Source organism: Anastrepha ludens, chromosome 4, assembly GCF_028408465.1.
Source record: "Anastrepha ludens isolate Willacy chromosome 4, idAnaLude1.1, whole genome shotgun sequence".
NCBI lineage: Eukaryota > Metazoa > Arthropoda > Insecta > Diptera > Tephritidae > Anastrepha > Anastrepha ludens.
The window spans coordinates 80,140,221-80,160,485 of NC_071500.1; the positions used below are offsets into that span (position 1 = coordinate 80,140,221).

Below are 20,265 nucleotides of genomic sequence, written 5' to 3' on the forward strand. Positions count from 1 at the left end.
GGTTGAACTTAATTGTATGAGTTAAAAAATAGTATATTTTTTTTTACTTTTATTATAAAAAGTTAGAAAATAACAATATGAAGATGATTTCATGGAAAAGAGTCATAACAGTTGCGGTCCATGAAAAATTCCGTTCCTACTATCCATATAGTGGTAGTGAAATTTGAAACGCACTATCGCTAAAGGCTTAGGTAAGTGAAAAGTGTGATTTATTGCTCCGTTCAACATTGGAATAAATTCACTCCAAAAACATACAACTATGAGTATTAGAGAGGAACAATTTGTATGGAATGCAATTTTCGTATAAGTTGGTATAAAAATGCTTCTGGAGTAATTTTTCTGACCAAAGTATGGCTCCAGTACGATTTGAGTCCCCTTTGTTTTAGTTTACTGTTTTTATACATATGTTATTCATTACCTCTTATTCTGTGCACTATACAGATAAAACATCTTTCTACCTTGTCAAGATCAATTATTTATCAAATTTAAAACAGTACAAAAAAGCTCTTTTCTTGATAAATTGTGAAGATACCAAAAGAACTAAATCTTTGTTTTACGCTTTTATTATTTTGAAAATGTGATACAATGTATGGAGCAATAAAAATATTTACTAGTATTTTGTTTTTGCAATTTTGTGTATTGATTGCAAGCAAGTAAGGAATGCAAAAACAATGAAGGAGGCCACTTTGACAACATCGCGAATCAGCTTTTCTAGTGGCCGCACATTGAATGAATTTGTTTTGGTTTAACGCATTAAATTCATTAAATTTTTTACCGCCTCGTCGACTCATTATTACCAAAAACTTTGATTCCCTATTAGGCTTCCGGAAGTGTTAAACTATTTGGGGCACGGTACCAACCAAATATGTGTACGCAACAGCTTCAACTAGTCCATAACCCAGTCTATCCAGATGTTTGCGGGCTGTGGGTACTAAAACCATAGTAGAAACAGATAGAAATATTGCTATTGTTGTACCACTTTCAAATAATGTTGAACGCCCTTATTAATGCAATTCACCAGGGCTTTACGTTACATTATTTACTACAGTGTGGCGAAAAGCGCTGCGAACTAAAGCTTTCACATTTTTTGTTTTTGTATTAATTAAACGTTAATAAAATTGAAAATGATAAGTATATAATCGGCTGTTGATATGAGTTTTCTTATAAATACTCCACGCAAAAGTACTCTCTATACGTATATAAGTACATATCCTCAGCAGGCAATAGGAAGCTTCCGAATATATTTCTGCCATGAAGAAGCTACTCATAAAAGACCATCTGCCGTTCACAGTCGGCTTGAAACTGTAGGTCCCTCCATTTGTGGAACAACATCCAGACCATAAATAGGAGGAGGAACTCGACTAAACACCCAAAACGGGTGTACGCGCCAATGATATATAATATATATATAATATATATACATAATTTCTGCATTAGAAGTCTGAGGAAAGAAATGAATTTGGAGTCGTTTGTACACAAGTGAGGTTATTTCGAAATTTCATAAAATCATATACATTTTTTGTGCTTCTTATTATTGCTAAATATACTTAGCCTTGCCATGAATTCTGTGAAAAATTTTATAAATTCACCTGAAAAACTTCCGTTGTTTCTGGTTTTGTTCGTATGCATTGTCTATTCATCAATTTTACTCAGCTTCGTAGGAAATTTCACTTGATAACAATGGAACGGTAGCATTGCAGTGATTGGATTACCTAGATAAGTATGGTAAAAGTGCAAATGAGATTTACGAATTGCTGAAAAAGCTTAATATTTCGAGAATATTTGTTTACCGAACGATCAATCTATTTTTCCAAACGGTTGAAGGGACAGACAGGAAGTCGTCGTCTTCTCGTGATTCGAACCAGTGGAGTTGTAAAAGTTGTTCGAGGAAGCATTCGTAGAAATCTCCTTAGAAAACAGAAAATCATGTCCAGGGAAATTAACGCATCGATCAGATCCATGTCAAGACGAATTAAGGATGATCTCCATATGAAAGGCTTTCGTCGCTCAACTGATCATCTTTTGACAACGAGCTTGAAGAAAATTAGAGTCGACAGATGCAAACAAGTTCTTCGGTGGCACGCAGTCAACTTCCATGAAAATATTATTTTCACAGATGAGAAAACGTTCGCTATAGAAGAAGTTTTTAATAAGCAAAACGACAAAAACTATGCTAAAACTTTTAAAGACGCAAAAAATGTTGTTCGAAGGATTCAGCGTGGCCACCTTTCATCCTCCGTAATGGTTTGGTAGGGAGTGTCTTGTAAAGGCGTTACATTTCTTCATTTGTGCGAAAAAGGGGTAAAGACATGCGCAATAGTGCACCAGGGGGATGTCTTAGAAGATGTGGTGAAGTAGTTGAGCAGTACTCTCTTTAATGGAAAGCGTTGGATCTTCCAGCAAGATTTTGCTCCAGCCAATAAGGCAAAAACCACCCAGCAGTGGCTAAAAAACAATATTCCTGGGTTAATAGTCACAGAATATTCTACAGATGTCTTAGAAGATGTGGTGAAGTAGTTGAGCAGTACTCTCTTTAATGGAAAGCGTTGGATCTTCCAGCAAGATTTTGCTCCAGCCAATAAGGCAAAAACCACCCAGCAGTGGCTAAAAAACAATATTCCTGGGTTCATAGTCACAGAATATTCTACAGATTTGAATCCATTGGACTATAGTTTTTAGTCAGAATTGAACAACATGGCCTGCCAAAGGCGTCACATAAATTTGGAGAGTCTCAAACAATCTTTGGTTCGAGCAGCGACGTCAATATCCATGGAAACTGAGCGTGCTGCAATATCTGAATGGCATAATTGTTTGAAGGATTGTGTAAAATCAAATGGTGACCATTTCGAATGACAATTTCACATTTCTTTCTTTAACTTTTACATGATTAAATAAAACTAATTTCATTAAAAAAAGTATTATAATTTCATATGGTATCTATAACGGATAGATGGACCAAAATAGTTTGAATTATTGTAAAATACTTAATTTGAAAATAAAATTTAATCAAAACTGCAATACCACATGCGGTAAAGGGTTAAACAAATTCCCGGACCATCTAAACTAGCACTGTCTTGGACTGAATTAAAGCTGGATATCCTCTTTCATAATTATAGCGTTTGTTCGTGTTCTGTAGTGTTATTGTATGTTCGACAGTGCTATTTTATGCAGATATTGAGCGAAATCAAACTCATTTTAGTGAATTGTAGATTTTATACATAATATTTGGCGCTGTGACAGCTGTCAATACAAAATTCAAACTAAAATGGAAACTCAAACTTGGAAGATTCTGTATGTATTGAGCAGTTTGTGACCGATATTAGTTGTTAAGCTTTTTGTGCGATTTTCAGACACTGTGATAATCGTTTGTAATGCTTTATATACATACGTTTACATAAATATGTTGGACTGCTAGGCGAAAGAGGAACATAACATGAGTACGTGCATGAAGATGCACCTTATTAAATTACGAACTGCATGTTGATTAGGTAATGTTGGTATCAGCCGACCACGTCTTTTTGTATTTGTAAAATGTGGCTATGTCTGCTTAGTTATGCTAAGTTGGAACAATAGTTAAGCAAAAACATATGTCGGTGAACCGTTTGCCTGCAACGATGGTTTCTTGCAACGCGCTCATTAACACCTACAGATATGTAGCTGCATTCATAGAGCGTTCACTATTAGAGACAACGAAACTTTGTATTTATGAAAAACTATTTGTATGTACTAAAAATTAGAAAAAAATAAAATAAAAAATGTACTAAAAAATCAACCATAGAGTCCAATTTGTTACATACATATTTATCAATCTCTCATATAGAGATGAAACAATATTAATAAATAAAGTTCAGAGATGTTTCTTCACCAACGTGGCGATTATGTGCTGTCAAATTTCGAATGGCATTATCGAAAACCCCTGTAAATTTGTACATATGTATATACATTCAGCTGTCTGGCGTGCCCATTCATGTGGGCACACACGCATTTTGGTTAGTGGCTCAACCTATGGGTTGGTGACTTTTCATAAATCTTGGGAGTATTAACAGTTATTGCAAGTAAGTGTGAGCGGCACCGGAAACTGCAAGCATTTGAATTCGAACTGTAGCGAGTTATAACTAACAATCTACATTATAAGTTCTTTGATTTGTTTGTAGTTTTAGTAAGCTTTGCTCTATTATGCAGGTATTGCGTAACCAAATAAATTATTGCATTATTATTTTTTCTTATAAGTCGGAAAAACATACCCGCGACAATAGGTATATGTGAAAATGGATTCACAGTAGCCCCATCTCCGGGTAGGAAGGTAAACAATTTGCATTTGTGAGGAAGGCGTGACAAAAAGAACTACTTAATTTATTTCGAATATAAATTTTATCACTAAAATAGGGGGAAAAACTGACTATTTAACCTGCCCGCAAATTGAAACAGCCATACATTTGAAAAATTTTAACCCTTTTGGTTGGGCACCTATTGCGGCGCGTCCCAGGTGGTGGATAGGGTACGCCACAGTTATCTTCTGTGGTTAAGTAGGTCATAGCCTTGTTAAAAGCCTACTCGCGAACCGGCCTAGTTCTCGTCAACCAACAACTATGACAGGGGGAACAACATGTTGTGCAGACAAAAACCTTTATAAGTCTATCGAAACACGAACTAAGGCATATAATATCTCTTATCACCGGCCACTGCCTTTTGGGCACTCACGCACGTCGGCTCGGGGTTCCTCAAAACGATCTGTGCGGATACTGCGAGGACGAAGATGAGGAAGTATCGCGCAGGCATTTGCTGTGCAGTTGTCCCGGCCTAGCCAGAAGTCGACTCGCTCTTCTAGGCTCTCCAACAATTGACAATCTTTCAGCACTCTCGGACCTGAAAATCAAATCTCTCATTAAATTCTCGAAACGAATTAATATTTTGGACCAAAATCTATAATAAAAATCTCGGTTAGGTGGGGAAATCATATAAAATAATGAGCTCTAGGGAAACACAACGGACCCAACTTGCGGTCTATGTGGCACTCCGATGCGGGGTCACCCTTAAACCAACCAACCAAAGATAGAAAGAAACAGCGGTCTTCAACCTACACCAGAGGCTCAGATTTCAGCGGTTAAAACTCAGATTTGATGGAAGTGCACAAATTAGAGTGTAAAATCGTTAATTTCGAAGGGCGAGAGCTATTTTACACTAAACACTCCACAAATGCTAGGAAATTATATATTTTACACGTCTGGTGTTATACATTATCGTATGATGTCGACAAACTGCAAATATCCTTCATGAAATGGATCCTAAGGATACCAGACTCCAAACTATGTCATTTTGCTGGGAACCGCAGCTGAAGGAAGCCACTTTTTTACATTGGGTCTTCACGTGAAATATATTTTTAAAACTTTGGATTACAGTAGATTCTGTTTTTATGCGGTAGATACGTTCCGCAAGAAACAGCATAAAAAAAACAGCATAAAAAAAGCTACCAGTTCTATAGTAAAACTATAGATACGTTTCAAAAGTGCTAAGAACCGCATAAATCTGAAATAATGTAATAAAATCGCATAAAAAAGGGCACTAGTCCCATATTATTACTATAGATACGTTCCATAGACCGCATGAATCTGAAATAATTAAATAAAATCGCACAGACAAAATATTGTATTTTTGAAAATTATATCTTTATTTAAGAAACGTCAGAATCGAAAAATAAATTTACGTCAGAAATAGAATCAGGCAATACCCACATGTTGCGCATTCGTTTAGGATTTGGCGTAAATTCACTTTCGTCACTTGAGAAAATGTACACGTCTGATCTAGATGGTTATGCAGGCGGTTCCATACTTGTAGGGCTAGCATTTTTGATGTAATCTGTGATGAGGTTTTGCTTAGCTGGTTTAGAATCTTGTTTATATGTACAATTCCCGATAGGTCGACATGCATTTTTTAATTAAAAAAAACCGCACTATTTCAAAACCGCATAAAAAAAAGCCGCATGAAAACAGAACCTACCGTATAAAGAAAGCAGACTGCCTCATGAATTGTCGCACTATGTGATTCGAAATAAAAATTCTAGTATAAACGTCTAAATGAAATGGGCTCAGAATACGGATTATCTTTCGACGAATGCATCAATAGTACGCAGTGGCACAGCCTTTGCATACACTTGTTGACTGAATTAAAGGCCAAACACGCCAGAGAACATAGCGAAGAGTTCATTACAAGTGTATTGGCATACTCGTACACAAATACTTAGACCAAACAAAGGGTTGAACCACATAAAAGAAGGAATGCGGATTGAAGATATCTCAATGATTTTCAAAGTACGATGTAACCTGTTTATGTTAAATGCCAATAAATTCGAAATCGTTACCAAAATGTGCAGCCTCTATAAGCCTATAAAAAATTATAAGCGCATTAAAAAGAGAAAATGATAAAAATTGGATAACAATTTTAAGTGCTTTGTAACGAAAATGGCGGACGATACTTTGTCATGTCTTAAGAACATACAGGGGGGACATTGCTTTTTGAACCACCTATTTTTTTAAGAATGGTAACACAAATGACATGTTAAACTTGTTCATAATTTACTTAAAGGTTTAACATTTACGAAATGGGACGCTACACGCTTGAACAAAATTGGGAAATATTGAAAACCTATTTCCAAAGTGGTGAGTCTTCTTCTTCTTTTCTGATTTTCACATCGGAGGCTACGACAATAAGCAAAATTGTCGGATTTGGGGCTCAGAAAATCCACACGTTACTGTAGAGAAGCAAATGCATCCACAACGAGTCACTGTTTGATGCGGTTTTTGGTCTGGCGGCATCATCGGGCAATTTTTTTCGAAAATGAGCGAGGAGCCGCGGTTACAGTAAATGGCGAGCGTTACCGAGACATGCTCAACGAGTTGTTTCCAAAAATTGAAGAGGATGACATGGAAGACATTTGGTTTCAACAGGACGGTGCAACTTGCTACACTACCAAAGATACACTTGAACTTTTGGCTACCGTTTTTGAATTCCGATATCAATTGGCCGCCTCGGAGCTGTGATTTAAGCCCGTTGGACTATTTTTTGAGGGGAGCCGTTAAGGACAAATGCTATGCGAACCATCCAGAGACGATTGATGTTTTAAAACACGAAATCGAAGTTGCCATTCATGAAATTGGAGCCCAAACAATCGAAAATGTGCTTAAAAATTGGGTTGATCGAATGGCCTACTCTAAAGCCAGTCGTGGCAGTCATTTGAACGATATTATTGTTTATTCATAAATGACAATGTTCAATCTTCAAAATAAAAAAAAAGTTTGAAAAAGTATTGATTAGTTTTTTTTTTATAGCCGATTCAAAAAGCAAATTTTACATGTCCTACCCTATACCTATATACAAATATATTTATATTATAAAGAAAATTAATTGTAAACATTTTTTTAATTTCCGAAAAATATCTGCAATGTCTTCTGATATCACATTTAAATATAGGGAAAAATTTGAGATTACGATTCATATTGCTGTACAAAAAAATTCGAGGGCCTACTTCAAGCCAATTAATCATACCGTCTATCAAAATGATTGTTTAATATACAATTTTTTTTAGCATGACGATGTTTGCTCTCAAATTTGCACAAAACTACGACGAGATCCACACAAAGGAGTTGGTGTACCTTTTAAAAACCAGACTTACATGGTCAGCTGCTCATAATACTTTTAGGAAACACAGGAAACTTTGTATCGAAATAAGGCCGTAGTGGATTGATGTATCGGAGAAGGATGATTGACCGTACAATTTTTTATGTTAAAATGCCGATTTCAAAATTCGGTTATTATCGATTAGGTTGAAGAGGTGATGCAACGTGGAGAATTTGTTCTTTTCTCCATTAAAACCGGTGTAAAATTTTCAAAAATTACTGAAATCTTGAAACTCACAATGGCACAAAAGCTGCGATATCCTTTCTCCCTCATGTAGATAATATCCGCAGAAGTCATGTGTCTGCGCGCCCATCCTCTGGACATATCTGTCTATTAGACACTGCCCAGTTGTAACAGTAATCAGTGTGCTAAGACTATGTTTATATATTTATTTTGGATTAGATGCAATTCTGTGGGTTTAGCGTTGAGAGTCGCCCACAGTTATCGGCAATTTTGCAAATGGGCTCGCTACGCCACCTTTCGTTCGCTGCTCTTGCAATTATCTCAAAATTAGGAGGGTCGTGTTCGTTGTGATGGCGCGAGTGCATAGTTCATGAGTTTGGGAAGCTCCGAAATGCCAGTTACCGTAGCCGTAGCCTTTGCTTTGCCACTTACTTGAGGTGTTTAACCTTATTGAAGTATTGCTAGCGATATATCTTCCCTACAGAGCTACTAGAAGGAAGTTTAGTACCGCATATAATGTTTTCGATGGCATGGTTAACTTTGCCCCGGTTACGATGGGAGTCTTTCGACCTCATCAAAACTTTTATTGTTCATACCCTGCTGAAGGGTATTGATGTTTTATATCTTGTACTGCGTCAATCAAATACAGTTTTTCGATTTTCTTTGCTTATTCGGCCTTTGTTGGACGTCTAACTATAAGGTGGCGCAAAATTAATCACTCTATCGGAAGACTTACAATTTTTCCAAATAGCAAGCAGCTGCAGCTGCAGCACACATATTGGGTAGTCGAAAAAGTCTTTTCGTATTTTGTCAATAGATGTCGTTGGAGTCATCTATCTCCAGTGCTACCAATCACATTGTGTCATATCATAAGGTGTTAGAAAGGTGACATTTTAAGCTCAATTTAACCAAAAAAAAATTTAATTCGGAGGAGTTGAAAAAAAGTTATAGCTGTTCAAAAATGAGCGAAAATAATGAGGAAATTCGCCATATTTTGGAATTTTTGTATAAAAAAGGGAAGAATGCCACGCAAGCCACCAATGAAATTTGTGAAGTTTACGGAGACGATGCTGTATTAGTTCGTGTAGCACAACAATGGTTCGCTTGCTTCCGTTCTAGAAATTTCGATGTGAAAATTGCACCTCGCTCCGATCGACCTATCGTTGAAAAAGTCGATGAAATTATGGAAAAGATTGGCCAGGTCCATCACATAAGCTGCCGTGACATCGTCAAGGCACTAAACATTCATCATCAGACGGTTTTGAACCACTTAAAAAAGCCTGGTTACAAAAAGAAGCTCTATGTTTGGGTACCACATGAATTGTCTGTGAAAAATTTAATGGACCGAATTAACATCTGCGATTCTTTGCTGAAACGAAATGAAATCGAACCATTTCTGAATCGAATGGTAACAGGAGACGAAAAGTGGATCAAATACGACAATAATGTGCGAAAAAGATCATGGTGCAAGGGTGGTGAGGCTCAACAAATGGTCGCAAAGCCAGGATTGACACCACGAAAGGTTATGCTGTGTGTTTGGTGCGATTGGAAAGGAATCATCCACTATGAGCTGCTCCAGCCTGCTCGACCGATTGATTATACACTTTACTGTCAACAACTGATGAGATTGAAGCAAGCAATCGAAAAAAAACGACCAGAACTGATCAGCAGAAAGGGCGTCGTCTTCCATCAGGACAACGCTAGGTAAAAACTGGGAGAGCTTGGCTGGGAAGTTTTGATGCATCCACCATATAGCCCTGACCTTGCACCATCGGACTACCATTTGTTTCGGTCAATGCAGAACTCCCTTAATGGAGTAAAGTTGGCTTCAGGAGAACCCTGTGAAAATTACTTGTTGTAGTTTTTCGCCGAGAAACCACAAAAGTTTTACACTGATGGAATAATGTCTCTAGAAGAAAAATGGCAAAAGGTGGTCGACCAAAATGGTACATATTTGGTTTAATAAAGTTCATTATAAATATAAAAAAAAAATGAGTTGAAGTTTGATTAGAAATACGAAAAGACTTTTTCGACTCCCCAATATAAGCAATAGAGTGCGTAAAATTCAAAATATAATTTCCAGCAGTCAAATCATTTTTTGTTTTTTGTTTAGTAAGAAAGTTATTCAAAAACCAAATGGAATGATTAATTTGGGCCACCTCATTTAACGACCGTAATATGCAAAATTTTGCGAAATTACGAATTTTCATAAATCCTTAATTTTATTTATTTCTGCTTGGTTTCAAGCAAAATCGACCCCCATTTTTATTAGAATTGAGATTTTATACTCAATGAGACGCCATTAAACTGTGGTAGCTATCAACACAACACACTGCTTAAAACACTCTCGAATTTAAAATAGTTTTGCTATATTTCTAAGTTCACAAAGTTTCGAGAATAATATTTTCTGTTTGTGTTTTACTACCTTTTTTCGCTTTAGTGATTTTTACCATTTCTTGTCGTCACACAGGTTCCGTTTGTTTGTTTTTTCTGCGTCGATAATCCCATACTTCGACAGGGCCAAATATCTCCACATAAGACTTGATGGAATGCTCATATAAAGAAAAACTAGAAGAGCTTGAAATGAAATTAAATTACCTGTACAAGTATTACCTCATTAGTAGGCGCTCAAACGTATCAACCCGCAACAAATGACTTATTTACAAATAGATACTAAGACCGGTTTAGGCTTATGAAATACAATTCTGGGTATGCGCTACCCAAAAATGCATCAATTCTATTCAATGTCTGCAAAACAAAATCCTAGTAGCATAGTAAACACGCCATACTGTTTAAGGAATAGCGACCTTCATCGTGAACTTAGTATAACAACTGTGACTGAAGTAGGGAAGCTCATTGTCATAGCTCCCAAACAGCGACTAAAAATCATGCCAACGATGCAGCATCCAGCTTACTTCGGCTGAATTTTTTTCGAAGACGATTAAAATCTACATCGTAGCAGACCTTCTGAAGAGCGAGTAGCGACTATATTGTAAAATGCTTTTCTTAAACCAAGTTAAATTTTTAAATGAAAATTACTCAAATTTGGTGTAAATGATAGAACAAGAAAATAAATAAGATGCAAGTAAAATTTAAAAAATAGGGTTTGGGGTAAATGCCTGATCTTGATAGCGACTTATTAAACCTTGCCCAAGCTTGGCACTTAAATATTACTGAGTTCGCATGAAAACTACCCTCACTTTTTATAATAAGAAATAATTGAATTTCCATCCGACCGCTTGATGTTTCAAGTTATAATCCTCATTAGTTATGCGTTTGTTTGATTTCAAAAATTAGCAGGCAGCCTAAACTAAATTTTATTAAAATGTGCGCTGCTAAATAAAGTTCGGTCGGTACCGAATTTAGCGCATCCTTACTTATTTTTTGTTTTTATTTCAGCTTACTAAAGCATTTGTTTCGCTGTATTTTATTCGATTTTGTGGTTATATAATATTTTCAGTTTCAATGAAATATGCGTAAATGAGTGCAGGCATATATGCCTGGCCGCCCTGTGTTGCACGTGCGACTAAATTTGTTTGCCACAATATTTATTATAATACATATGTACATTTGGCTATATAAATATATATTTACTCATATGTCGTAAAGTTAATTTGACTCAAACGTGAAAATGATCAACTTCTGTGTGATTATTGCAGTTACAACGATTATGGTATGGTTTCCAATTTCGTGTCATTTTGTGCAATACATTTGATTGAAGTACTTAGTGAAAGCTACTAATTTTGCGTCAGGGAGTTCATATTTTAGGAATACATATATACACTTCAAAGTTGTAAAGTAGTATTGCGACTTTATTGTCCCAATTAAATTAACTCATATTTTATTTTTTGTTTGGTGTTTATGGCTACCCATTTGTTGTTAAATCTTTATTGAACAATTGTTTTTTATTGTTAATGTGATTATATTGTATTACCGAGGGTAACATAGATCGTTCACCTACAAATATCTGCAATATAATTTTTTCATTTTTCTCGCTTGTGCGCAAGATTGACGAAAAAATCAGCATTGCATTTATTGAAAACTGACGGAAAAATTTCTTAAGCTCTGGCGGTTTTGGTAGAATTAGGAATAAACAAACCGGGACAAGAGCTGGGTAAACATATTTTACAAGATGTGGAAATAAAACTAAATAAAATGTGGCAAGCATATACATATACTGTACATATACTGTAGAAGCACTCGTCATCGGTTTGCCACCAAGACAATGCATTGACCGCATGAACTCTCAAAAAGTTTCAAATTAAGTACAAGCTCCCAATATTAGACCAACTGCCTTATTAATCGGACCTAGCGGCGTGTGACTAGTATGTTTTTCTATGGTGAAAACTACATTAAAAGGAAAAAGATTTGAGTTCCTTGAAGCGAAAGCTGAAAGCAGCACGAATTTTGAGGAGGCAGACAGATGAACACTTCGAGCGCTGTTTCGAACAGCTGAAAATTCGAATGGGTCATTGCAGTGATAGTGCACCCCCTGTTCATACATACTGAAGGTGATAAGAAGTAAATACTTGTATGTACGAAATTGATTTAAATATTATTAAATAGCCACTCCTCGCATACTTTTTATGACTGTACTTGTATATCATTTTGCTCTTTGGCTTAATTAAATTTTTGCTTTAATTAATTTTTTTAATATTGAATAGAATTTGATGCCAATGACCAATTTGTTTTTTTACAATTAACTTATTTTATTATACTTTATTATTATTAAACTTACATTATTTCTCTCTCCCGGTAATAAGAAGAGATCGGTTTTGGAAATACATATTTACGCACATATGTACAGGGTAACCAATATGAAGTGTTACCTATTCAAAATACCATAACTTTTTTGTGTGAAATTAGTTTTTATTGATTTCAAAGACAAAAGTGTGCAAAAATGAATACAATTTTAACATATATTCACTTTAGTTCGATATGACCACCTTTTGCCTTGACTATAGCCTTCAAACGATCAAAAAATAAGTTGCATGCTGCACGAATGTGATCTTGAGGTATTTTGGCCCGTTCTCGTATAATCGTTTTATTCAGTGCATCCCCACCGGCATATTTTTTAGTCCTCACCTTGCTCTCCAAAATGGACCAGATGGATTTGCGTCTGGCGCATTCGAAAGCCATTGTGTGGACGAAATGAAGTGTGGAACATGATTTTTTAACCATTCTTGGTTCACACGATCTTTATGAGACGGTGCCGAGTCCTGTTGGAACGTCCATGGTCTACGACCGAAATGTTTGCGTGTCCACGGCTCTAAAGCAGCTTCTAAAACATTTTCTCGAGAATAAGTCGCATTCACTTTGACACCAGGCTCGATAAAAACGATTGGAGAGCGTCCATCAGCGGTCACTGCGGCCCAAACCATTACTTGCGAGGGGAAATTGCATCGAGTGGCCATCGGAGTCGGCTTGAAACTGTAGGGCATTTGTGAAACAACATCAAGACGCACACCACAAATAGGAGGAGGAGCTCGCGTACACCCTGTTTGGGCGTTTGGCCGAGCTCCTCCTCCTATTTGTGGTGTGCGTCTTGATGTTGTCTCACAAATACCCTACAGTTTCAAACCGACTCCGAACGGCAGATATTTTTATGAGGAGGTTTTTCATGGCAGAAATACACTCGGAGGTTTCTTGGTGCCTGCCAAGGGGCGAGCGCTATTAGAAAAATCTTTTTCTTAATTTTGGTGTTTCACCGAGATTCGAACCGACGTTCTCTCTATGAACTCTGAATGGTAGTCACGCACCCACCCATTCGGCTACGGCGGGTTGTATTTCTTACATATATATTTAGGCAGACTAGTTTTCCACCGTACACTGCTTGGTAGTAAACAACTTACTCGAACTTAATTAAAAACTACCATATATTTTTTATTACATTATATTTTCTCTCGGTACAACCAACTGCCTGTACTCTTCATTCTCAATATTATAAAATTCGCGCCACCTCTGCTTTTCCCATCACCAGCCCTCGGTTTCTTATTTTAAGCTTTCGAAAGTACTTGATTGAAGTTGACACTTTGGTGGAGGTTTGATTGTTTGTTATTGTTGTAGGGATTGTTTGACTGAACTTTGGAAAAACTTTTTAAACGTTAGAGCAACGTTGAAAATGAAATCGATAATCTCCTTGATTCTATTCATACCTCTCTCCTCCTACTTCATGTCTCTCTCTCTTCTTCACTGATTCTGTTATTCTACTCGTTGGCGCTTTTGTTTCAGCTGACAAAGTAAGAATAATGTGGTGGTCTCTTAAGAACTTTCGTTATAATGTTATAAATTGCCACCACAACTTGAAGAGATTAAACACAGAAATGAATTCAATGTTGGGAAGTGAGTAAATATGTATGTACATATCCAATCTTTATAAAAACAAAAATTCATGTGTACAGAAGTATGTAAGCATGCGAGTATTATATGTAAGCACCAAATTAATATAATGGATGATTTTGCATTTGAAAAATTCAATATTCATAGCTTTTAATCAAATGTTTCACATTGCAGTTGGTGTTGTAAGGTTGAACAAACTATAATAATAATAAATCAAAATCAAGTGATCTTGACAAAAAACTGCAAAAGTATATTTTAAAAGATACAAGGATTATTGATGACAGATGTCGCAAATGTTATTTGGCAAACATAGACCACATTATTTCTGGATGACGTCTTTTGGTAGGAAGTGAATACACGGAAAGGCATAAGAAATTTGGCAAAAATACTACACCAAGAAATAGCGAATAATCCGCGCTTAAGTACAAATGCTTCACCCTATTACGAATACAATCCCGAGAATATATTGGAAAATGAGGATACGATACGATATACTGGGACATCGCCATAAGAACAGACAGAAAAATCACCCACAATAGACCTGATATAACGCTAATAAACCAACGAACAAAAACCACCATTTTCATTGAAATAAGCACACCCAGTGATACGAATATACACAGAAAATATATCGAGAAATATATTGAGAACACACATTCACTCTCTGCTGAAGGTTGGCGACGGAAAGTCTATGCAGAACCCATTTTCCCAGCTTTGAAACCTTTCCCAACTAAACCAGGTGACTGTGAACTGTTCCATGCGATGAATTTAACCTCTGAGCTATCATATCGACTGTCAATTTTGGCTCAGCTTCCACGAGTTCGAGCAAGGCGTCGGAGTTAAAGACTCCAGGAGGACCACGTCGCAGTTTGTACGAATATGTTCTTATTTTTCGTGTGTTTTTGTTGTTGTTGAAGTGGTTGAGTATTTCTACAGAAATAATTCTAATTAGCGACCAGCATCGTTTTACTACCACTGTTTTCGTGTGATGATGTCTTGTTTTTGTTGTGGTTTTTTGTAAGTCAGATTGATTTTGTAAGATCCAAGTATAGCAGCAAATTCCTTATCTCGATGTCTGAGATCTTATAAATTTGCTGTAAAAAAGGCTTACCGAAAGAGCGAAGTCTTGCCCTAGCTAGCTCTGGACATTCCCATAAGTAGTGGAAAAGACTTTCCTTCACCGTTTTTGCTTGACAGACTCTGCAGATGCTATTGAAAGGAAGGTTGAGTCTGGCTGCATGCTCCTCTACTTTCCAATGACCTGTAAGGGGTGCAGTGATGCGTGAGATATTTGGTCGAGAACATCCTAACGGATGATTCGTCCTTTGGATTTTGTATGACGGCCATGTGTTTGTTGTTGTAACACATGTAGTTAATTTCTTCCACCTTCTTTTGGCTAAAGCCTGATAGTGTGAAGCAATGGATGCTTTTATTGTGTTGAGTGTGGTGGCGACTGCCACCGCCTCTGCTATATCTAGTGATGAACCTTTTCTTGCTAGCTCATCCGCTATCTCATTACCCCGTATGTTTCTATGACCGGTAACCCATATCAGAGTAATTTCAAGCCAATGACTAAGCAACTCTAGTTCTTCTCTCTACTGTTAGACTAGTTTCGATGAGGAGGATTTGGAATGAAGGCCTTGATAGCTGCTTGACTTTCCGAAAAGAAAGCTACTCTTGCTCCAACTTCCTTGTAGAGTTTTGGTGATTTACATGCTTATCTGGTACTTGTGCCTGGAACACGCTGGCATAGTCAGGAAGTCAAATTAACTGAGATAGGTTGAGCGGCTCGGATTAGAAGTCAGCTTCCCCACCTCAGTTCGCCTTAGAACCGTAAATTTCAATATCGTATCTTCCAATCACCTCGCCTTTGCCCCATCCGGCTCTCGGTGGAAAACGTACCGTATAGTCTTTCTTGAAGTTAAGGTCGGGGACTGTGTAGTCTGATTTGTTTTTGAGCAGCGACGGTCCCTATAGGAGGATGTTGCTGTGACCGTACGATCTTGTTGTCTAGCTTTCTATGTCTCGGAGTATCACTGCGCTGCAAGTAGCGATTGTTTTGTATGTAAGTCTAATGGTAATAGATGTGTTGGTACATTGAGGGCTTCGGTAGGAGTGGTGCTAAGCGCTCCTGTAGTTCAGATATACTCTGTTCTTTGTATCTTGTTCAACTTGGTTTTATTGTATTTCTTTTCTATTGCGGGCCATCAGAATAGTGCCGCATATGTTAGTATTGGCCTTACAACGGCTGTGTAGGGCCAATTGGATAGTTTTGGTTGGAGACCCCGTTTTTTTTCAAGTATAACAACAAAAGCGAAACTTAAATTTTACAAGCAATATAAATTTCCGTTAGTTTGATAAACAATATGAGTTAGAAATTGTTGTGAGCAATGCATTGAGAAAAGAGAGAGAAAGTATTGTAGTAAAACTAAAACTTGTACTCCAAGTTTCGTTGAAATATATTCATTTTTGCTGGTATTATCGTGAGCACGAACAGACACAGATATGACTAAGTCGACTCCCTCTCATCATCCTGAGCAATTTAGCATACATAGGTATACCTATATACATATATTTCGATTCCTTTGCACTATTACATACAACCGTTATGTGAACGAAATTATAATAAGCTTGTGCGCAAATGGACGCGGGTATAAAAGTTAAAAAGAAAGCGCAGATAAAATACTCTTCTCTTGTTCCTTATTGGCGCGATAACCGCTTACACGATTTTGGCCGAGCTTAACAAAGCGCGCCAGTCGTTTCTCTCTCGTGCTAACCGGCGCCAATTGGACTCACCAAGTGAAACCAAGTCTTTCTCCACCTGATTTTTCCAACGCAGAAGAGGCCTTCCTCTTCCTCTACTACCACCAGCTGGTACCGCATCGAATACTTTCAAAGCCGGAGCGTTTGTATCCATTCGGATGACATGCCCCAGCCAACGAAGCCGCTGGATCTTTATTCGCTGCGCTATGTCTATGTCGTCGTAAAGCTCATACCGCTCATCGTTCCATCGTCTGCGATATTCGCCGTTGCCAACGTGCAAAGGTCCAAAAATTTTGCCTAGAATCTTTCTTTCAAACACTCCAAGCGTCGCTTCATCGGATGTTAGGACGGGCATGATGAGAGTCTTGTATTCGAGCACTAGTTGTGCCGAATTGCTTACTACTTACAAACAAGGTGGCGCAAAATTAATCATAAATTTTTTTTTAATATATTTTTTCCTAATTAAAAAAAAAAATTTTGAGTGATGCAAATCTTTATTTTGACCTTTATGCACCCCAGTGTTTGTCTGTATGTATACTGCAGCTGTCTAGTGGACAAGTGATAAGTATGATTGACGTACGACACAATTTTCAAATATTATAAATCTTCCGATGGGGTGATTAATTTTGCGTCACCCTGTATAATATTTTACATAATATATAGTACCAATCAGTAGGAGTGCTCGCTGTACTCTATTTATTTTACAGTTTTTTAATAGAAAAACTGAAACATATTTATTTACCATTTTAAATAAACTGATTGGCTTGAATATGTACTGACGATGAAATAAAACGTAGGGGGCAGAGACGCACAGAAATTTCACAGAACGAGGTGAAAGAGCGAAAGGAAAACAACTTATTTATAGGACATTAAATGTAGCAACAATGCTGTTAAGAATGAAAGATTACACCGGGAACGACGACAAGCCACTTAAACTACGATAACAAATGGCAGAATTGTTTTCTTCTCATTTCTTTAGACAAAAGATATTAAAATAAAGGGGAAACTAAAAAAGATCTGACTGTGCAACATATAGCAATTGAAAACGGAAACCAAATGTAATTTTGATAGATGAGTTGCACAGCTGGACACAAATCCTGCAAATGGTTGAACTTTGCTGAAATTTCTATAATCAGGCAATCGATAGGAGTCTCGTAGGCTTATATATTTAAGTGTTTTGAATACTTGTACTTGTGGGCGCAATTATTTAACAATAATCTATTATAAAGCATCATCTTCATTACCCTCCCAAGAGTTATAATTTGAAGCTTAGGGCCACAAAGATCTTTTCCCATTCGTCCTTTCCAGCTGAGGCGCATGGCATGGGTTTCTGACTCCAGCAGTCGTCTCCCTGTCCTCGCTGGTCTTACTCCGCTGCGGCTGCCTTGGGGGTTCCAGTCAATCGTAGCTCCTGCTATATCGCCTCTTATACTAGGCAGCATTTTGCCAATCAAGCCCTTTTTCTCTTTCGGAATTCTAGTTACACTAGCTTCTGTTTGTTCAACATTGGATATGGTATTTGGCCAGAATATTTTAAGAACTTTTCGTAGGCATCTGTTTATAACGATTTGTAGGAAGCTTGTGTCGGCTATCGGCGCATTCCTCGCTTCGCACGCGTAAAGTATAGATGAATTAAATATTCTAAGTTGTATGCGCCGTGATATGTATGAGGAGTTCCAAATTATCTGCAGAGATCCGAATACCACCTTCTTTATTTGGCTTTTGATTTCCTCGCTTGAATCGCCAGTCGCCGATAAAATACTGCCCAAGTAGCAGCAATATTGTACTTGTCTCAATTCAATTAATCAATTTTTAAATATTTTATGTGTTATACGCATGACTCTGGTTTTCGGGATATTGATGTCAGACCGGCTTTCTATTGCCTGCAGAGTCGGGGTCCGCTAGGTAAAGTATAATATGTGGGAAAATAAAGCTTGACTCCCAGAAACATTTACGCCTCTCAAGCCATACAATGTCAGTGAATCTCTATAAGCCAATTAGAGTCTAACTTAGTTACAAATATGAGTGTTAGATACTCTGAGCACCAAGCATCATGCCAGAAACTTGGTGAAGGCTAATTAATTCTTAGCTATAATTTGAATGAAATGATTTCTTGGATGTGGTTGCGGATGAGTAACATTTTTTGTGGGCGAATTGAAAATGGTATGAACAGAGGAGTTTGTTAATGAGAAACTAAAATATACACCAACGAAAGGCTTGGAATGCTAAAATAAAAACTAAACAGCACAATTATAAAATATTTATAACATAATATACGAAAAAAGTCATGAGAAATTAGGCTGATTTTCGTATTGGTCCACTTTTTGTTCTTCAAATCGTATTCTTAGCAATTATATTTTATCGAACGCAACGCAGAATTAACAAATGTCGTTGCAAAATTAAGCATTCATTTAACTTGACTTTTCCTGATTATTCTGTAATTCCATTGATGGCAGAGCTCTTTATTTTAGTTTTGTCGATGATAGTAACCCTCTCTCCAAACATATTTTCTATTAGGTGTAAATACATTGTGCGGCCGCCGTAGCTGAATGGGTTGTTGCGTGACTACCATTCGGAACTCAGTGAGAACGTAGGTTTGAATCTCGGTAAAATATTTACTAAAATGAGGAAATAGTTATTTCTAATAGCGGTCGCTCCTCGGCAGGCAATGGCAAACCTCCGAGTGTATTTCTGCCATGCAAAAGCTCCTCATAAAAAACATCTGCCGTTCGGAGTCGGCTTGGAACTGTAGGTCCCTCCATTTGTGGAACAACATCAAGAAGCACGCCACAAACAGGAGGAGGAGCTCGGACAAACACCCAGAAAGGGTGTACACGCCAACTATATATAATATATATACCCTACGATCAAAAAGTACCGGGAAGGTGAGGTGGACTGTTTTCTTCGATGGCCAAGGCGTAGTGCACCATGAGAACGGACCAGACTGCCAATAAAGAATATTATTTATCCGTTTTTGAAGCGTTTGAGAGATGCTGTACGTCACATAGGGTCGAAATGTAAGCAGAAAATTCTTGGATTTTGCATGATGATAACGCGCTATCGCACCGATCCCAAATTTTGCTGGATTATTTGACCAAACACAAAGTAAATACCATCGTACAAGCACCGTATGCACCTGATATGGTCCCGTACGACTTTTTTTTGTTTCCCAAGTTGAAGTTAGAAGATTAAAGAGAATGCGACGAAGGAGCTGAAGCCATCCCTTCGTCGGCCTATCAGGGGGCATGGAGGACTGGGTTAAACGTTGGCACAAGTTTGTTGCTTCAGACGGGTCATATTTTGAAG

The 20,265-nt window shown here is 37.3% G+C and overlaps 1 protein-coding gene across 1 annotated transcript in view; it reads left to right on the forward strand.

Annotated features, from left to right (window-relative positions):
• Positions 1–20,265, forward strand: part of LOC128859971 (uncharacterized) — a 57,452-nt gene that overhangs the window by 33,949 nt on the left and 3,238 nt on the right. The gene's annotated exons all lie outside the window — the stretch shown is intronic.